We start from the raw sequence: 19,321 nt of genomic DNA, 5'->3' as shown, positions 1-19,321 counted from the left end.
CTAGCAGTTCGGGTTTCTCTGTAAGATCTTACTGAAAAATCCAAATGAAGTGTTTGGCCCACCCAATATTTAATTGTACGGACAGACCCCATTTATTTATCCATTTATTTATCTGCAATCATTTGAGCTGTTTCCATCATTTTGCTCTTGTGAATAATGCTACTGTGAACATTAGTACCTGGAAGAGGGCATGGCAATGCACTCCAGTATTCTTGCCTGGAGAATCCCATGGGCAGAGGAGCCTGGTGGGCTACAGTGCATAGGGTTGCAAAGAGTCGGTCACTACTGAAGAGACGTAGCATGCACACAAGAGCATTAGTGCACAAGTGTCTGTTTGAGTCTCTGCTTCTAATTCTTTTGGGTATATACCTGGGAGTGGAATTGCTGGATTATATGGTAGTTAGATGTTCATTTTTTTCACGAATAACCAAATACCTTTTCTCAGAGGGTATAGTGCTCTGGTTTTTTGCAGTTGTGTGAAAAAAGTACTTATATTGCACCTCTAATAACAGCAAGGGGCCATTCAGTTTTCTTTTCCAATCTAAGTGAAATATTCTGAATTATGAGAAATTAGTGAAAAAGATTTGAAATCACAAAGCATAGTTGGCCCTAGCCTAATAAAAGTGAACAGAGGTTGTAGGCCAAGGGGGAAAAAATGTTTCGATACCACAGGCTTCATTGTTGTAGCCCAGCTGACAATGGACTGATTAGCAAATATAGGATCCATGTGAGATAGGGGATCATTTTGATAAAAATAGAAACATCTGCCAAGATTGCTGTTGAGTATTTGCTCTTCTGGACAGTCCAGCACATTTAAGTTAGGACTGCTGGCGGGTAGCTTCGGAAAAACTCCTGTGGGTGTTGTTAGTGGTTTCCTAGTCTCTGCAGAGGGGAGAGGACTTCTCTTTAGATTTCAGTTGGTGACTGCGGGGCTGGCTTCCTGGGTCCTTCCTAAATAGGATGGGGACGGAATCTCTCAGGAATCTTGAAGATACGAAGATAGGTCAGGAATTTTTTTACACTCTAGATTGTTGTTCGCTAATTTCAACAGTTTGCCTGCATCCCTCATAATGGTAGAAAGACATTTTTTGATATTATGTTATACCATCTATTTCCTAACATGGATATGAATTTATGTAATTGGCACAGTTGAGGTGGCCTGGATGCTTTGACTCAAAACAATAAAAATTTCTGCCAAAGAAATGTAATTTTAAAAACATATGGGTTATGAATTTTGTGATGGTACAACTCATGCTTCTTCCCTAACTAAAATGGATTTTTCTTTGACTGTGGTTGGATTGAGACTCCTGTACACTAGAGGCCAGTTGATCAATAGATACAAACCCAAACAATGGCCTATTGGTTGGAGAGTGTAGGAACCCCAGCTAGATCTACAGATATGCATTTCCATCAATGTCATTGACATTTTTAAGGGCCAGCCAAGGTGTCAGTTTAACATTTACACTGGCCTGATGCCAGCTGTTGAAACATGAAGGAGCAGATCAGCAACTTATTAGAGAAGCCTGCACTGATTACTAAATGACAAGTTTTAAAACCAAAGTCACCGGTATCACTTGTCTAAATCCATGGAGTTTCTTCCTTGAAGAGTAAATTTCCACAGTCTTCTCAAAGATACTGTTTAAAAATGTCAAAAATGGTATTTATTTTGAAAGTCTTTGTTGTTTCTTTGCACTAATGAGTTTTATAAATAATCAGAATCATTCTGCGTTTTTCTCTTGCCTAGTGAGTGATGTCCCTTACAAAGAGATATTCTAATGACCACAGTTTCCAGGAGCCTGGTTTGCAGTATGAAGTGTTTCTCTACTCATTAGTTTTAGAAGTTAAAAGAACAATTCGAAAACTAATCTATTATTAGTAGTTAGCACCTTTGCATTTAATTTTCAACTCTGTTACATTTTCTCTTTGAAAGAGAAATGTCTTTTTTTTTATCTTGTCTTAAGATCTAAATGATAACTCACATCAGACAATTGTTTTTGATGGAGATACAGCTACTTCTAAGTGATGGAGTCTCAGAGTTAATGCTATTGTTAATTCTATTGAGATAATTGAGATAATTCTATGGTTATGAATATTTTAGAATATGGCTCAGAGTAGTTTAAGATGTGTTCAGATTTCATCTTTCCTCTTCTATCCTCAATTATTTACAGTAGGGCTGGGTAGCGTGTTTTCTATAAAGAGTTACTATTCCATAGGATTAAAGACTTTTTTCCCCTTTGGTTTTCATATGTTTGTTCTCTACATCTGTGTCTCTATTTCTGCTTTGCAAATAAGATTATCTATACCATTCTTCTAGATTCCTTACATATGCGTTCAAGTATGATATTTGTATTTCTCTTTCTGACTTAGTTGATTCTGTGTGACAGTCCATGTCTCTACAAATGGCCAAATTTCATTCCTTTTTATGGCTGAGTAATATCCCATTGTATATATATGCACCACGTCTTTTTCCATTCATCTCTTGGTGGACATTTAGGTTCCTTCCATGTCCTGACTATGAAAAATAGCACTGCTATGAACATTGAGGGTACATGTGCCTTTTTGAATTATGGTTTTCTCTGGGTATATGCCCAGGAGTGGGATTGCTAGGTCATATGGTAGCTCTATTTTTAGTTTTTTTAGGAACTTCCATACTGTTCTCCATAGTGGCTACACTAATTTGCATTCCCGCCAACACTACAAGAAGATTAAAAAGGACAAGTTTTGTTGATATTCTTAGAGAAATAATTTTTTTGAGATATGAAGAACATTGTGTAAGAAACATGACAGATGCAAAACAAAAAATTTCTCAGATTCTTATTATTAACAATTAAGAGAGACAGCAGAACAGGGGAAGGGAGAGAAGCAGATTGGAAGAGAGAAACTACCAAGAGAAGAGTCTTGAAAGGATGCATCCTGGTGAGAAATGGCTAAGAGAGGGAACAATGGGTGGGCAGAGAAATTAGGAGAAACTAGGGAAAGTGAGGTAGTCTGAGATGTTTCTTATAATAATAACATCCATAAATTATAAATGAAGTTGGATACACATATTGCTGTAGATATAAATAGAGAAATAGGTATGGATATAGTTAAGGAGTATAGATAATCATGTAGACATCGATACAGATATAAATGGCTATAGATATACAGAGAGAGTTGTAGATGCAGATGTCAGTGGATATAAACTATAGACAGAGATGGATAGACATAGACCAGTGACTGTGCAACCAGGTTTGCCCAGGAGGTTCCTGGTTTATGGGTATTCTTCTGGCATAATTTCTGATGGCACCTCCTTTTGTTCTCAGAGTGTTCTGATTTGTTTAATATAAGGTAACTATATATCACACTACCAAAAGTTAGAAAATTCTTGGAAGATGTAAGAATGCATTTCATCTCGACAACTGCCCTGCGAGATAGTTAAAGCACACAGAGGAATCTCCTTCTTGCAGAAGAAGCTGAGGTTCACCGGGGTTGGGATCTCCACCTCCTATGGCTAATCAGAACAGTGTTTGCACCACATTGTCAAGACTCCAAGGCCTTTGTACTTTTGGCTTTTCATCTATACTAAGCTTTGGTCAATACTCCTAGGATTCCCCAGCCCCACCAATGTACTCTTCCATACCCTCCCTACTCAGCATCCTTAGAAATTGCCTGGAAAGCTTGATTGTCTGCTCATGTGTACAAGCACTCCTTGGTTACACCTAACATGTGTCCCCCCCAACATATTTTGAGCATCACTACGTGGTGAAGATGAGGCTTCCCAGGTGACACTAGTGGTAAAGAAGCCGCCTGCCAATACAGGAGGCATAAGAGACTCAGATTCATTCCCTGGGTGGAGAAAATCCCCTGCAGGAGGACATGGCAACCTACTTTAGTATTCTTCCCTGGAGAATCCCATGGACAGAGGAGCCTGGAGGCCTATGGTCCATGGGGTTGCAAAGAGTCAGGTACCACTGAAGCGACTTAGTACACACACATGCAAGTGATGAAGATACTAAAATAAGCAAGGTGTATTCTTCCCTTCCAAGCTCTTAAAATGTGGTAGAAGTGATATATGAAACAATAGAATATGCTTTAGATACAGGAGAACACCCAAGAAGGAAACCATCTGTCTTTTGGAGCTGGGGATGAAGATGCAGGCTGTTGCCATGGGTGTCACACTAACAGAGAGGCCAACCATTATTCTCAACCAGGCAGTATCTCTTTTAAGCCCTTTAGAGACACATAATGTGTTTCATAGTCAAAGATGAGGGAGCAATGTGAGTTCCTTATTTTCCATTTTTGTATTAAATGAAGCAATATATGCTTATTTAACTGCAGAGATGGGTAGATTTAGTGCAAAAATAAATGCTTTGTAAATTGGTTTTTGGAGAGTGAAGAAAATATTTAAGCATGAACAAAATAAATATTAAAACACTTGCCGCCAAAATAGATTAGATGAGCCACACTGGAGTCTGGGGAAAGGGATGGGGGGCTGGGCAGTAGGAGACCAGACTGGAGGGTCATTTCCAAACCACATGCCCTCATTTTTCAAGTTCTAAAATCAAGAGGCTTTTTTTTTCTTCTTCTTCTTCTTCTTCTTCTTCTTTTTTGACCTACTGGTTTGGTGGCCGCTTTCCCCCGTAAGTTTACAGATGTAACCCTGTGTGCATATTGGACAAGACACACTGTTCTATTATTGAACCAGCAATTCTCATGGGGGTTAATTAAACCGAGTCACTATCTTCTTAATGCAGAGGAATTCAATTCTGAAACCTGAATATTGGATATTAGTAATGAGAGGTGGAAACCTCCACCTTGTTTTCCAGTATGGCCTTGGCCCAACTTGGGAGTTATATAGCCATTTCTATCTGCCAGTCAATTTAGTATCCAATGAGAAATGTGTTTTTGGCTCCTCTATCTCCAGAAAAGAATAATCTGAAGAAATACAAGCACTTTGTGTGCCCCATCCCTGTTTTTTTTATTAACCATAAGACAGTTAAGTCAACCTGACAGAATTCTGTCATCTTGAAAATTACAAATGACAAAACCTTGTTGTTCAGTTTCTCAGTCGTGTCCGACTCTTTGCGATCCCATGGACTGCAGCACCCTCGGTTTCCCTGTCCTTCAGCATCTCCCAGAGCTTGCTCAAACTCATGTCCATTGAGTTGGTGATGCCATCGAACCATCTCATCCTCTATCTCATCCCCCATCTCCTCCTGCCTTCAGTCTTTTCCCAGCATCAAAACCTTTCATCATCCTAAAGTTGGAGCCTCTGAGTATTCCCTCCAGTCTTTATCTAGTCTACTTCAAATGTCCCCAAGAGGGAAGAAGCAATTGATTATTTTCAAATACTTTTGGTAGTTCTAGGGCTAGTCTTTGTATTTTTTTTTATATTTTTACCCCAAGATTTCATAAGAGAGTCTTAGTGTTATTCTGTGGAGGAATCCAATAATCTTTTATTATGTGATGAATGCCCTTGAACTTTTCCTTCTCTAAAATTTAAAGAATAAAAATAAGTCAAGAAGAGTTAAGATATAAAGTTCTATGTGGATATTTTGGTTGCACCCCTCAACCCCTTAATCAATTTCATATTTGAAGCAGATTTCAATTTCTTACTTTATTAAGCTTATGTTTTAAAAGCACACTCAACAGAGGACAAATGAATCTGAGAGATTGCTCAAATTGTTACTCTTCGTTTCTGGCAATAAAAGGCAGAATGTCTTTGTAGAAATTAACAGTTGTGCCAATAAAAGAAATAGCCGAGATCTATTTGAGGTGGGTTGCTTTGTTATTTTGTGTGGTTTTAAATTAAGAGCTAGCATTAGAGAAGAGACAGTTTGCCTCATTTTTGTGTTTTTGGTGAAGAATTCTTAAATAAAATGTTTCGCTTCCAAGTACACACAATGAATTCTGCATAAAATGTAAATAATTGCCTCATTGCAAGAGCAAATGCCATTTAGGTAAATGAGTTCCTTAGGATTCTGAGCATCCACTCAAGGGGAGGGAGGTATATTATAATTTTGGAAGTGAAGGAACAAAGTAAACGTGATAGTATCATTACATGAAATGAAAGGTAATTATGTCATGTCAACGCGAAAGCTTCCCAGGCTGAACATTCGGGGCTGTTTATTCCCTTCATTGGAGCAGATTTGTTTTCTTTCGAATCTGACAAAGCACCTCTCCACTGAGTTAATAATCACTGCTCCCAGCTGGAAGGTAAGTTTGCAGAGCTGATGGAAGGGCTTTTAACAGGAAGGCTCTGAAATGACACCATCATTCCAGATCTACCTTAGCATATGGCACAGCAAACTGTGCTCAGCAGACTTCTCCTTTATTGGAGCTTATTTCATTTTCCCTACATGTTTAGTTTTTGAAACTTTGCTGGTGGACTTAATCTGGCCATCATCTAGGACACGTCCCTAATGCACTTGCTTATTTCTCCAGCAGGCCAAGGTATCTGAAGGGAATGTAATTACTCAAAGTCCCTTGGGCTACTTGATTCCGGCCCAGTTGGGACACGCACATTTGGGAAGAGCTGTCGACAGCCGGCTGGTTGCTGGACCGAGTGGGCTCTCTCTTCTCCTGAGCTGTTATGTAGCCCCTGGGGATGTACATGAGGTGGGTCACAGAGCCCATTTGGAGTCCCAGGGACAGGCAGCCTGTGCGAAGGCCAAGCACCTGGATGGCCAGGTTTCCATCACAGCCTGTAATTGAAATAGTAGCTTGGGGCTGCCTACCACCCCTTGTTTCCTCTGAGTGGCCTTTGTATCCCTACTTTCTGGACTGTGCCAGCCCTTGCAGAGAGAAATTTTGATCTCATCACCTAGGGCTGGGACCCCGGCAGGAAACTCTGGCCTGTCCCAAATGGCAAGTAGGGGATGTGGCTATTTAGCCAAGGAAATTGACTAAACTTAAGAGAAGAAGGAATCACCTTTAGTGGCCCGTGTCTTTTCATCACTGCCTGCACTGCTGTCTAAGAGGAGGAGCAGAAGCCTGGTGACAGAAGTGCCTTCCTGAGGCCCACCAGGGGGCAGGAGACACTTGTTCCCCATCAGGCCCTGACCTCTATTTCCTCTCAAAATCCGAGGAAAACCCTCTTATTAGTAGCCACCTTCTAGGGAAGGGTCTCTTCAGTTGCAAAGCTGAGAGATGGCTTTTTAGTGGACACTCAGATCAGCCTGAGTCAAGAGCAGTGGTGTCCCATCTCTGTGCCCCAGGGTGTGCCACTCACCCACTGCCGGAGCACAGGTTTGGTGACAGCAGTTCATCGGAGAAGGCTGGGAGAGCCTCTCATATCTGTCAGATATTAAAGAGAAGTGAAACTCACTCAGTCGTGTCCGACTCTTTGCGACCCCATGGACTATGCTTTCCGTGGAATTCTCCAGGCTAGGATACTGGAGTGGGTAGCCTTTCCGTTCTCTGGGTGATCTTCCCAACCCAGGATTGAACCCAAATCTCCCACATTGCAAGTGGATTCTTAACCAGCTGAGTCAAAAGGGAAGCCCATCCGATATTAAAGGACACAGCTAAAGATGCAGGGCCGGCTACTTCATTTTTGGTGATCATTCCAAAATGAAAACGCACCCCTTGTTCAAACAGCAGCATGAAAGTGCTCATAAATGTAAAGGTTTTCCCTTTCTCCTATGTCTCTGTGTCAACATGTCATAGTCTTTGATTTTCTATTGAATGCCATTGGAAATAGCAAAAAACAAAATTTTTCGATCATTAGCATAAGTGTTCCCAATCATTTATATATTATGCAATGTGAGTTTTAGAGGCAAATAGAAGAGCAGGTAACTCATATGAGGAACTGCTGTTTCACATGTACACATATTTCATTTTGAAGAGAGAAGTAGAAATGAACAAAATGAACTCAGTGGTTTTTGTTTTACTTCTTGACATGAGCACACACCACCAAATCTCCCTTCCTTTGGCTTGCTGATGGATAAGGAGAACCAACAGGCGGTTCAGTGGTAAAGAATCCACCTTCCAGTGCAGGAGACACAAGAGACATGGGTTCGATCTCTGGATCTGGAAGATCTCCTGAAGTAGGAAATGGCAACCCACTCAAGTATTCTTGCCTAGAAAATTCCATAGACAGAAGAGCCTATTGGGCTACAGTCCATGGGGTCACAAAGAGTCGAACGCAATGGAGCGCACTTGCAAACAAGCAAGGGGAACCAACAGGAATGTGAATTCTGGGTGCCCCGATTTTTCCCATGCCTACGTATCATCACCTTGAGTTTAACGGGATGCCTGGCCAGTAGAGGGTGATCACACAAGGATGAGAGGATAAACAAGGATTCCTTGATCAGTCATGTTGCTCAAAAAGCTACATCTATTCAGAACTAATTAGCCTTCAGTCTTCATCTCCAAACCTCTCCTCTTGAGGTGTTTTAAAAATCATTTCTCATGCATTTCTCAGTAACGGCCTAGGAAAGAGGGAAACTTGCCTGTAGCTAGCTAGTAACTGCCTCCGAAAGCCGTTTCCATGCCGTTTCCAGGATGGCTTTTGTCACCCTAAGGTATATACTTCCCCACTCTTCCTCTGTCGGCTATTAACTCTCTTGGTCAAGTCAGCAAGGTGTGTGCTGTGTGTGCTATGTCACTTCAGTTGTGTCTGTCTCTTTGCGACCCCATGGACTGTAGCCCACCAGGCTCCTCTGTCCATGGCTTTCCCAGGAAGGAATATTGGAGTGGGTTGCCATTTCCTACTCCAGGGGAATCTTCCTGACCCAGTGATTGAACCCACATCTCTTACATCTCCAGAATAGGCATGCTTTTTCTATGAAATATCATATGGTAAATATTTTAGTCTTTGGAGACCATGTGGTTTCTCTTTCATTTTTTTTTTTATTAATTCAAATGAACACAATGCAACTCTGCCACTGTAGTGTGAAAGAAGATATAGGAAGTGTGTAAATGAGTGGACATGTTTGTGTTCCAATAAAACTTTATTTTACAAAAATTGGTGGTGGGCTGAATTTGGTTCATGGGCTATAATAGTTTGCCAAACCTTGCTCTAGAACATCATGCGTTTGGCCCCAATCTCATATGAAAGGAATCATGCCAGATATTGGTAAAGTGACTTTTGAGGGTGCATTGTGAGTCATGTAAGGAGTTAAAAAAGGACTCCAGAGCCCCATTTTTTCCTACTTGTTGCCAGAAAGCTCCATGATGTATCTATTGTCAGTAAGAGTTCTTGTACAGCTCTCACAGTCATTGTTGTTGTTGTCCAGTTGCCCAGTTGTGTCCAACTCTTCATAACGCCATGGAGTGCAGCATACCAGGCCTCCTCCCTGTCCCTTATCATCTCCTGGAGTTTGCCCAAGTTCATGTCCATTGCATCAGTGATGCCATCCCACCATCTCATCCTCTGATGCCCTCTTCTCCTTCTGTCTGTTGTCTTCTGACATTCATTGCATGCGTGCTAAGTCGCTTCATTCGTGCCCGACTCTTTGTGACCCAAGGACTATAGGCCGGTCAGCCTCCTCTGTTCCCCACATCTAAAAGGTATTCTAGGAATAACATTGTTAAAATGCACTAGAGAAGTGGAATTTTTATTTTGAGCATATCATGATTCCCCCTACACACACATTTTCAACCAACACCTTCGCTGTAGGGGGTTTGAGGGACAGGAACTGACAGCAACTTGAAGCCCAGTCTCAGTGGAATGCTGACTGCAAGCACAAATAATTATTAGGGAGGTGAAAATTACATAGCAACTTGCTCATACTAATGCTCTACGGAGAAACAGCTCCATTGTAATTTCAAAACGTTAATTGTCCATAATGTTTTGAAGAAATTCTACTCATTATCTTTTTAAAATTTTATAAAGCTCCCATATAAAGGTCCCCAGTTTATTTTTGTTCTGTTCTAGGCTGTTCCCTTGGCTTCCATGACACCATTCCCCTTCTTTTGTTCCAAACTCAAACAATATTCCTTCTCATGGCTCCTCAACTGGTTCTTTAATATCTCAACATTCAAAGTTCACTTTGTCATATTTTCAAGCCTATGTTTCTACTTAGAACCCACAAAAAAAGAAAAAACAAGGATTCATGAACATAAATACTTTGATACCATTTGGTTTGAATCCAAAAATTTCTGGAGACGCATGACTGCCCTACTATAGCAGACAAAAGAGATCAACAGGGCTTGGTTTGCACTGTCTGGAGTATTGTCTTCGCAATAGCAGTCAGTCAATAAGTGTTTGTTAAATAAGTACTTCCACGTGTGTTTGTATGAGTAGATGTTTTTTCTGTTTGGCTGGTTGGGTGGTTGTTTTTGGCCGTGGGGCATGTGGAATCTTAGTTCCCCAAGAAGGGATCAAACTCATGCCTCCTGCAGAGGAAGCTCAGAGTCTTAACCACTGGCAAGTCCTTTTTGTTTTTTGAGGATGTGGATGAATGCATTGTTGGTTGGATGAATAGACCTTTCTCTGAAACATTTTGGTCAGTACATTGTTAGGAAAGATGCTGATATACAAATCAGTGAATAAAAATTCTGTCTTTAACTTACTGATATAGAAATTTCATACCAAAAGTTGGTCTTATTATTTCCTCAGAAGACCTTAAAAGTGCATCAAGACCTTGTCAGTGAAGTATATCTTAGTGTAGCTATTTATGTGTGTGCCCAACTCTTTGCAACCCTTTGGACTTTAGCCCACAAGGCTCCTCTGTCCATGCAATTTTCCAGGCAAAAACAGTGGAGTGGATTACCATTTCTTCTCACGGGATCTTCCTGACCCATGGATTCAACCCGTGTGTCTTTCGTCTCCTGCATTTGCAGGCAGATTCTTTACCACTATCTATATTCAGGATATAATGAAAAAACCTTTTTAGGGTAGTTTGATTGCAGTATATTGCAGCAACAAGTGTTATATTATCATAAGCACAGAAATAAAAGAGTAAAACCACCTGTGCTAGAATGCTAGCTCTTAGTACTAGCTGTGTGTTGCTGTGCCATCATTTGGACACTCTGGGCCTCATTTTCCTCATTATAAAATAATCTGCATTAGAAAACTGTGTCCCCTGGGAACCTTGTGAGTTACAAGAAACAGAAATTCTTAACCAGCTTATCTTACACAATAAAATATCTATCTTTTTGATTTATGTATCAAAAAATAGTGGTAAAACTGTCATGGCCTAAGGAGACATGACAACAAAATATGATGTGGTATCCTAGCTGATGGGCTTCCCCAGTGGCTCAGCGGTAAAGAAACTGCCTGCAATGCAGGAGACACAGGAGACTTGGGTTCGATCCCTGGGTCAGGAAGATCCCCTGGAGAAGGAAATGGCTATCCATTCCAGTATTCTTGCCTGAAGAATCCCAGGTCCACAGGAGCCTGGTGGGTTACATTCCGAGGGGTCACAAAGAGTGGGACAGGACTTTGCAATTAACCAACAACAACAACAATCCTGGATGCCATTCTGGAACAGATAAAGGACATATGGTAAAACCTCAGAATCTTCAACCTGTCTTGAAAAAAAGGCATTTGGAAGGCCGTGCAGTCTTTTTTCTTTTCCTGTGGGACCTAGTAGTCATAGTAACTTGGTTGCCATAGAATACTTGGGAAATACAGGACAATATACTGTGAAATATTCAAGATACATACTCTTTCCCTTCACCATTAGTCGAAATTAAAGACGCCTTCACATCTGCAGTACAATTTGTAGAGTTGAGTTAAAACCCTGTCATGTTGCTAAGCAATTATTTTCCTATTTTTATTCACCTTTATTTCTGCTTTTTTTTTTCCTAGCTTAAATATTTAGTAGACTAGAACTGTCTTTAGGATGATGTATTTCTTAAAGGCTTTATTTTTCAGTCATTGGTCAGAGTGCTATTATGTAAATGACTGAAGTAAGCATTAGGAATGTGAGTTTGAAGATCTTCAGGGTCAGAGGGTGACCCTGGAGAGAGAGGCTTGGGAAATTGAACTGAATAATAAAGGAGCAAAGGGAGGATAAAGTCAAGGAAGCTTTTAAATTCCTATAGGCAGAGGGTTTGACCACATCTCTGGAGGAAGATGGAAAGAAGACAGGCTTGGGAGTAGAATGCATTGGAAAAGCATGGCACTGGAGGAAGGCAATGATCTCTTTTATAACTAAAACAGGCAACTGTGGAATGATTTGTTCAAATGTATTTTGGCAGCCTTGGAATTATAGTCCAAATACCTTTAGCACATATAATAACTTTTAAAATGTGTTCATTGTTGGCTTGTGATCTGCCTACTTCTTAAAAAAAAAAAATCAGAGCCTCATTTAGCCTATGCATTTCTTGTGCAAGTTAAAAATGGTACCCCCTTTTGTTGTGTGGACCACAACAAACTTTGGAAAATTCTTAAAGAGATGGGAATACCAGATCCCCTTACCTGACTCCTGAGAAACCTGTACATAGGTCAAGAAGCAACAGTTAGACCCAGGCATAGAACAATGGACTGATTCAAAATTGGGAAAGGAGTACATCAAGGCTATGTATTGTCACCTTGCTTAAAATTTAACTTATATGCAGAGTACATCATGAGAAATGCCGAGCTGAACGGATCACAAACTGGAATCAAGATTGCCGGGTGAGATGTATGGACACAGTAACATGGAAACTTACAATACCATGTGTAAAATAGATAGCCAATGGGAATTTGCTGTTTGACTCAGGGAACTCAAACCAGGACTCCGTAACAACCCAGAGGGGTGGGTTGGGGAGGGAGGTTCAGGAGGGGGGTGACATGGATATACGTATAGCTGATTCTTGTTGATGTTTGAGAGAAAAAACAAAATTATATAAAGCAATTATTGTTCAATTAAAAATTAAATAAAATTAAAATTTAAAAAAAAGATGGCCAGGAGAAATATCAACAACCTCAGATATGCAGATGATACCACGATATTGGGAGATAGTGAAGAGGAACTAAAGAGCCTCTTGATGAGGGTGAAAGATAAGAGTGAAAAAGCCAGCTTAAAACAACATTCAAAACCTAAGATCATGGCATCACGTCCCATCACTTCATGGCAAATAGAAGGAGAAAAAGTGGAAATAGTAACAGACTTTATTTTCCTGGGCTCCAAAATCACTGTGGATGGTGACTGCAGCCATGAAATTAAAAGAAGCTCGTTGGAAGAAAAGCTGTGACAAACCTAAACAGTTTGTTAAAAAGCAGAGATATCCTTTTGCTGACAAAGGTCCGTGTAGTCAAAGCTGTATTTTTTCCAGTAGTCATGTACGGATGTGAGAGTTGGACCTTAGAGAAGGCTGAGCGCTGAAGAATTGATGCTTTTGAACTGTGGTGCTGGAAAAGACTGTTGAGAATCTCTTGGACAGGAAGGAGATCAAACCAGTCAATCCTAAAGGAAATCAACCCTAAATATTCATTGGAAGGACTAATGCTGTAGCTCCAATACTTTGTCCACCTGATGCAAAAAGCTATCTCATTTGAAAAGACCCTGATCCTGGGAAAGATTGAGGGCAGCAGGAGAAGGGGGTGACAGAGGATGAGATAATTGAATAATATCACCGACTCAATGGATGGGTGGCAATGTATTTGAATAATTGTTCCCCAGGAGCAATTTGCAAATAGAGTCCAAGGGCCATTTAAAAGACAAGGCTGTGAGGTTAGCAGGAGGAATTCACCTGCACTGACCCCCATACATATATCAAATGTAGGGTTCATTTGTCTAACTCTTCACAAAAGGAAAATATTCTAATACTGGCAGGCTAAAATTATAAACTCTCGACTTTTATTATAGCTGTTGGTTTAATGGCAAGTTTTACAAACGTGCAATTCCCTCCTTTTTTGCTCTGTTGAGTCCCTGTTATGAGGCACACTAAGGTTCAGAAGGGAGGGTTCCCTTTGGTCCTCATTCTGTGTGGGTCCGTGTTGCCTTTGCTGTTTGTTTTCTCTATGGTCTTTGTTATTGTTTCCTTTCCTTTCTTTTATGTTCTGTGTTGGAGGATTACCACGTGGCAAACTTCTCACGTAGATTTGGGCTTTAAATCTGCCTTCTAATAATAGCAGCTTGCACACGTGCATGCTAAGTTGCTTCAGTCGTGTCCTACTCTTTGCGTCCCCATTGACTGTAGCCCACCAGGCTCCTCTGTCCATGGGATTCTCCAGGCTAGAATACTAGAGTGGGTTGCCATCCCCTCTTCCAGGGGATCTTCCCCAACCAGGGATCAAACCCGCTGCTCCTCGGCTCTTGCATTTCAGGCAGATTCTGTAGCACTGAGCCACCAGGGAAGGCCAATAATAGCAGACCCTTCCCCCAAAATATCTTGATTCCTCATTTCCTTTTAATTATAGTTTATAATCTGTTCATGATGAGGAAGCCAGTTTACTCGGGAAGTTTATCCTAGTCTACTGAGATAAAAGTTAATTGACTCTATGCAAGTGCCTCCTGTCCCTTGATGAAACAACCGAACCTAAGTTTTAGTGCTCAGGTGGTGTGTAACCTCCTTGAGATGCTGAAACACTCTTGGCTGAGATGACCCATATCCTTTCTAACACTTGATTGTTGTGCTCCACATGGGTACATTTATAGAAAGTAACCTCCAGATAATGTTGTAATGCAGGGTTTTTATTACCTGTGAATAAAATCTAAGGTACAGGAAAGCCAGGTGATTAATCGTGTGAGCTCTGAAGCTTGGCTGCCTGGAGTTGAGTCTCCTGTGTCATTCCCCAGTTGTATGATGGAGGACAAGGTGCCTAACTTTTTGTGCCTTCTTTTATTCATCTGTAGAATGGGCACAAGAGTAGCACTTACTCTGTTGAATTGGATGAAGGTTAAATGACTTATTCATGTAAAGTGCTAAGAATTGGAAGTACTTAAGTGTTCATTATTTTATTTATTATTATAATTATTAAGAAGAGAAGGAGGAAGACAACCTGTTAGGAAGCAAGTTCTCCAAACAGACCTCAAGTTAAATATCACCAATGGGACTGGTGCCTAAAAACAGATGTGTATTTTCCATCTCTGATATTTGTCACTTTGAAATGTACAAAGTTCTGGGGATAGCAGTGTATTAGATGTATTTATTAGTCAAGGATCTACAGAGACACAGACCCAATAGGATATACAGAGATATATGTAAGAATAGACTTATTACAAGGAATTGCCTCGGAATTATGGAGGCTATCCAAGGGCAGTAGAAGAATATTCTCTCTCAAGCAAGAACAGCAAATTCACCCCTTCTCCTCCTGTTTGTTCTGTTCAGACCTTCAGCGGATTGAAGGTTGCCCACATTTATTGGTGAGGTTGATTGTTTTTACTGGGTCTGCCAATTCAAATGCTCATCTCTTCTAATGTTTTCCCAACTATCTGGCCATTCCTTAGACTTGTCAATTGAAAAGTGAAAGTGAAAGTTATTTGGTCATGTCCGACTCTTTATGACCCCATGGACTATATAGTCCATGGATTTCTCCAGGCCAGAATACTGGAGTGGGTAACCATTGCTTTCTTTAGGGGATCTTCCCAACCAAGGGATCAAACCGAGGTCTCCCACATTGCAGGCGGATTCTTTACCGACTGAGCAACAATGGAAGCCCAATAGTACTGAAGTGGGTAGCCTATCCCTTCTTCAGTGGATCTTCCTGACTCATGAATCTAACTGGGGTCTCCTGCGTCGCAGGTGAATTCTTTACCAACTGAGCTACCAGGGAAGCTCGACTTGTCAAGTTTATATAAAATGAATACAGCTGAGACGGAAATGGACAGCAATGCAATGATAGTAGGAAGCTACAGTGCTTCACTTCCATCAGTGAATGGATCATCCAGGCTGGATCATTGGGGAAACAACAGATTTAACTAACACCCTGGACCTTATGGGGCTTTCCTGGTAGCTCAACTGGTCCCTTGTGGCTCAGCTGGTAAAGAATCCGCCTGCAATGCAGGAGACCTTGGTTCGATCCCTGGGTTGGAAAGATCCCCTGGAGAAGGGAAAGGCCACCCACTCCATTATTCTGGCCTGGAAAATTCCATGGACAGAGGAGCCTGGTAGGCTACAGTCCATGGGGTCGCAAAGAATCTGACATGACTGAGCGACTTGCACTTGCACTTTCTGGATCTTGTGGACCTAACAGACATAGCGTGTTCCATCCAGCAGCATCAGGGAGTATGTGCTTCTCGGTCACACCAGGAGCATTCTCTAGGATGAGTCATATGTTGGCCTTTGGAACAGATCTTGACAAATTTGTGAAGATTGCAATCGTATCTTCCAACTACATTGCAGTCGTGTCTTTTCCAGTCACATTGGTATGAAATCAGTAAAAAAATGGGAAAATGCACAAATGCGTGGAAACTGGACAGCATGCTCCTGGGCAGCCAATGAATCAGGTAGGAAATATAGAAGATCGGGGAGTATTCTGAGTATGCAGATATATTAATACAACTATAATAGATGTTTTTATTTTCCTTTTTTTGAGGTGTGACTTATTATGAAAGTCATTTGTGTTGAGTGTACAGTTCAATGCCTTTTAGTAAATTCAGTTGTGTAACTGTCATCAGTATCTTTTTTAGAATATTCTTATCACTGCCAACTTAATTATGTGCTCATTTGCAATCACTTCCTGTTCTTACCCTCTGCCCCAATCCCTGGTATCTACTAATCTGCTTTCTGTCTCTGGGATTGGCTTTTCCGCATATACCATATAAATGAAATCATATTATATATGATCTCTTGTGGCAGGCTTCTTTTACTTGGCATAATGTTTTCGTTTCATTCATATTATAGCATGTATCAGTAGTTTCTTCCTTTTTATGGTTGAATCCCATTTCATTGTATATATATATCACATTTTATTCATCTCTATATCAGATGGTCAACACTTGGGTTATTTCCACTGTTTGAACATTCCTGTACAAATCTCTTTGTGTGAACATGTGATTGTATTTCTTGTGGGTAGATACCACGGAGTGGATTTCCTGGATCATCTGATAACTCTGTGTTTAAGTTTTAAAGAAATGGCCAACTGTTTCCCATTTTACATTCCCACCAGCAATTTCTCCACATCCTCATCAATTCTTGTGATTATATGTTTTCAACTGAGTTTCCCTAATAGCTAAAGATACTGATGGTCTTTCGATAAGCTTTTTGATCACTTATGTATCTTGTCTGGAGAACTACTCTTCAAATATTTTGTCTATTTTTAAACGGAGTCATTTATCTTCCTATTATTAAATTGTCAGTGTTCTTTCTATATTCTGAATAAAGCATCCCTTTTTATTTCCTGAAACACTTTGAAATACATTTTTTTTTTCAATCTCAGAGTGCTACTGGAAAGGTAATTTAAAGTTCCAGGGCCTTCATAGTGCCTCATCGCAAAAGCAACCCTGATTAGAAGTTGCCACAAGCATCTAGCCCTCTGCAGGCTCCCCTGCTGGGTCAGGTCCTGCGGCGTGACCAATTCATCAAAGTGCAGTTTGTCTGTGTCAGTCTCCCAACAGCAAGAGCTGGCTGCACAGCAAGAACTAGGTCTGACATTAACAGTCATGTGCCCTGAATTTTAATTTTAAGCACCTTTGGTTTTAATGTTTGCTCCTGAAATCTAGAGCAGCCAGAGTGAGTGACAGGAGCATATAATGAGATCCTATCCTGGTGTATGATTCTTCATACAATTCCAAGTTTGCTTCTTGGTTCACAAGGAGCCCCTTGGGGCAAGCAGCATTGTGGGCTGTTGAATTGAGGCGTGCGGAAACTGCTGACTCAGAAAAATCCATTTCTACAGGACTTAAGAAGAATCCTAATGTCACTTTCACCCCTCAATAGCCTCCCTCTGGATTCTTTTCCTTGTGTGGGCCTTCCGTGTCAACCCTCATAACACACTCTCTGTATCGTTCTCTTGTGTGAGCAGCAGCCATCCGGGGCTCCTATGAGCCTCAGAAGTGCCTTTTACAACGTTGTGGGAAATGTAACCAACGAAGCTCCTTGTGTTTTCTAGAGAGATCATCGGTGACAATAGAAAGGTTTTAAATTTCCAAAAGAGTTTATCGTACAAGAGTGAGTGAATGAGTGAAGTCGCTCAGTCGTGTCCGACTCTTTGCGACCCGATGAACTGTAGCCTACCAGGCTCCTCTGTCCATGGGATTTTCCAGGCAAGAATACTGGAGTGGGTTGCCATTTCCTTCTCCAGGAGATCTTCCCCACCCAAGGATCGAACCCGGGTCTCCCGCATTGTAGACAGACGCTTTACCATCTGAGCCACCAGGGAAGTCTATCGTACAAGAGAACAGTTTAATTTTCTACTGAGCGCAAAAGATTTCTTATGCATCTTGTTTCCTTGTACTTCAGTGTACATATTAAGAGGAATTACCCATAGGTGGCACTTTTTAAATCCTTCATCTTTCACGACACATTGGGTTGTTAGTGCTACTCCTGAGATTCAGTCTTAGAATGAAAAGCAAAAAAATTCAGAAGAATGATTTTTTTGAACTACAGTCTGTCTTTATCTGCTACATTCAGTCAGCTTCATGGGTTATCAGGTAATCAAGATCAAATTTTGGAAAGCTGAGAAGACATAGTCAAGCAGTCCCTGAAGAAAAGACCAGCCCTGGTTGATCATTTTGTCTTTTAAATTGTGAACTCATAATCTGTATATCTCTTGAGGGATAAATATCTGTTGAGTAACTACAGCAGTCCCAGATACTTCATGGTGCTTTATTAAAGCTATTAGTGATTTTTCACTTGCTGTAAAATGACATGCTAGTAGCATCTCTGTGGCTGAGCCCTTGCCTAGAGAACTCACTAGAGGTGTTTCCACTTATGTCACCTTGTATCTAGCTTCATTTCTTCCTTTGTTAATTAACATTTCTGTTTACTATATTGGTACTACTTCTATTACTGTAAGTGCTTCTTGTTAATCCTTTTTGCTTAGGGCTTGCAATATTAATTGTCCCTTACCCAACATCAGAGAGATCTGAGTTACAGTTTGGTTTTTGTCTTCATCCTTCGTGAAGCCCAAGCAAAACCCCATCCCCTTGGACTCTGGGTGGTTTTGGTTTGTAATTGGTTGGTTGATTTTCCTTTACATTTCTGAGAACTATTCCACTCAAGGAAAATATCCTTCTCCCATTTTAGTTATCTTCTATGTATGTAGATAAAAGCCTAATCTTCATTAGGTAAATATACTTAAAATACCTATGCGAAGATTAGTTCCAAACTGTCTCTAATGTATCACCACAATGTATTGCAGTATTTATTTGTTCTACTAGTCAATGTCCTTACACAGCTGAAATGCCATAGTTGGAACTTATTAAATGAGGCTTCTTAAATTTTCATTCCAAAGACATTTTAAAGCATAAGAAATCTCTTTGTCTTAGTAGGGAAAGTGAAATGTTTTCTCGTGTTAAAACTT

General features: G+C 40.6%; 1 protein-coding gene across 1 annotated transcript in view; it reads left to right on the top strand.

The window, feature by feature from the left end:
* The window catches only part of FRMPD4 (FERM and PDZ domain containing 4), a 765,281-nt gene that overhangs the window by 586,290 nt on the left and 159,670 nt on the right, over window positions 1–19,321 (top strand). The window lies entirely within an intron of this gene.

The sequence above is a fragment of the Giraffa tippelskirchi genome, chromosome X, assembly GCF_054371585.1.
Source record: "Giraffa tippelskirchi isolate mGirTip1 chromosome X, T2T-mGirTip1v1.2.pri, whole genome shotgun sequence".
In the NCBI taxonomy this organism is placed as follows: domain Eukaryota; kingdom Metazoa; phylum Chordata; class Mammalia; order Artiodactyla; family Giraffidae; genus Giraffa; species Giraffa tippelskirchi.
Note: the sequence above shows the minus strand (reverse complement) of the source record. Positions and strands in the feature narration are given on the sequence as shown.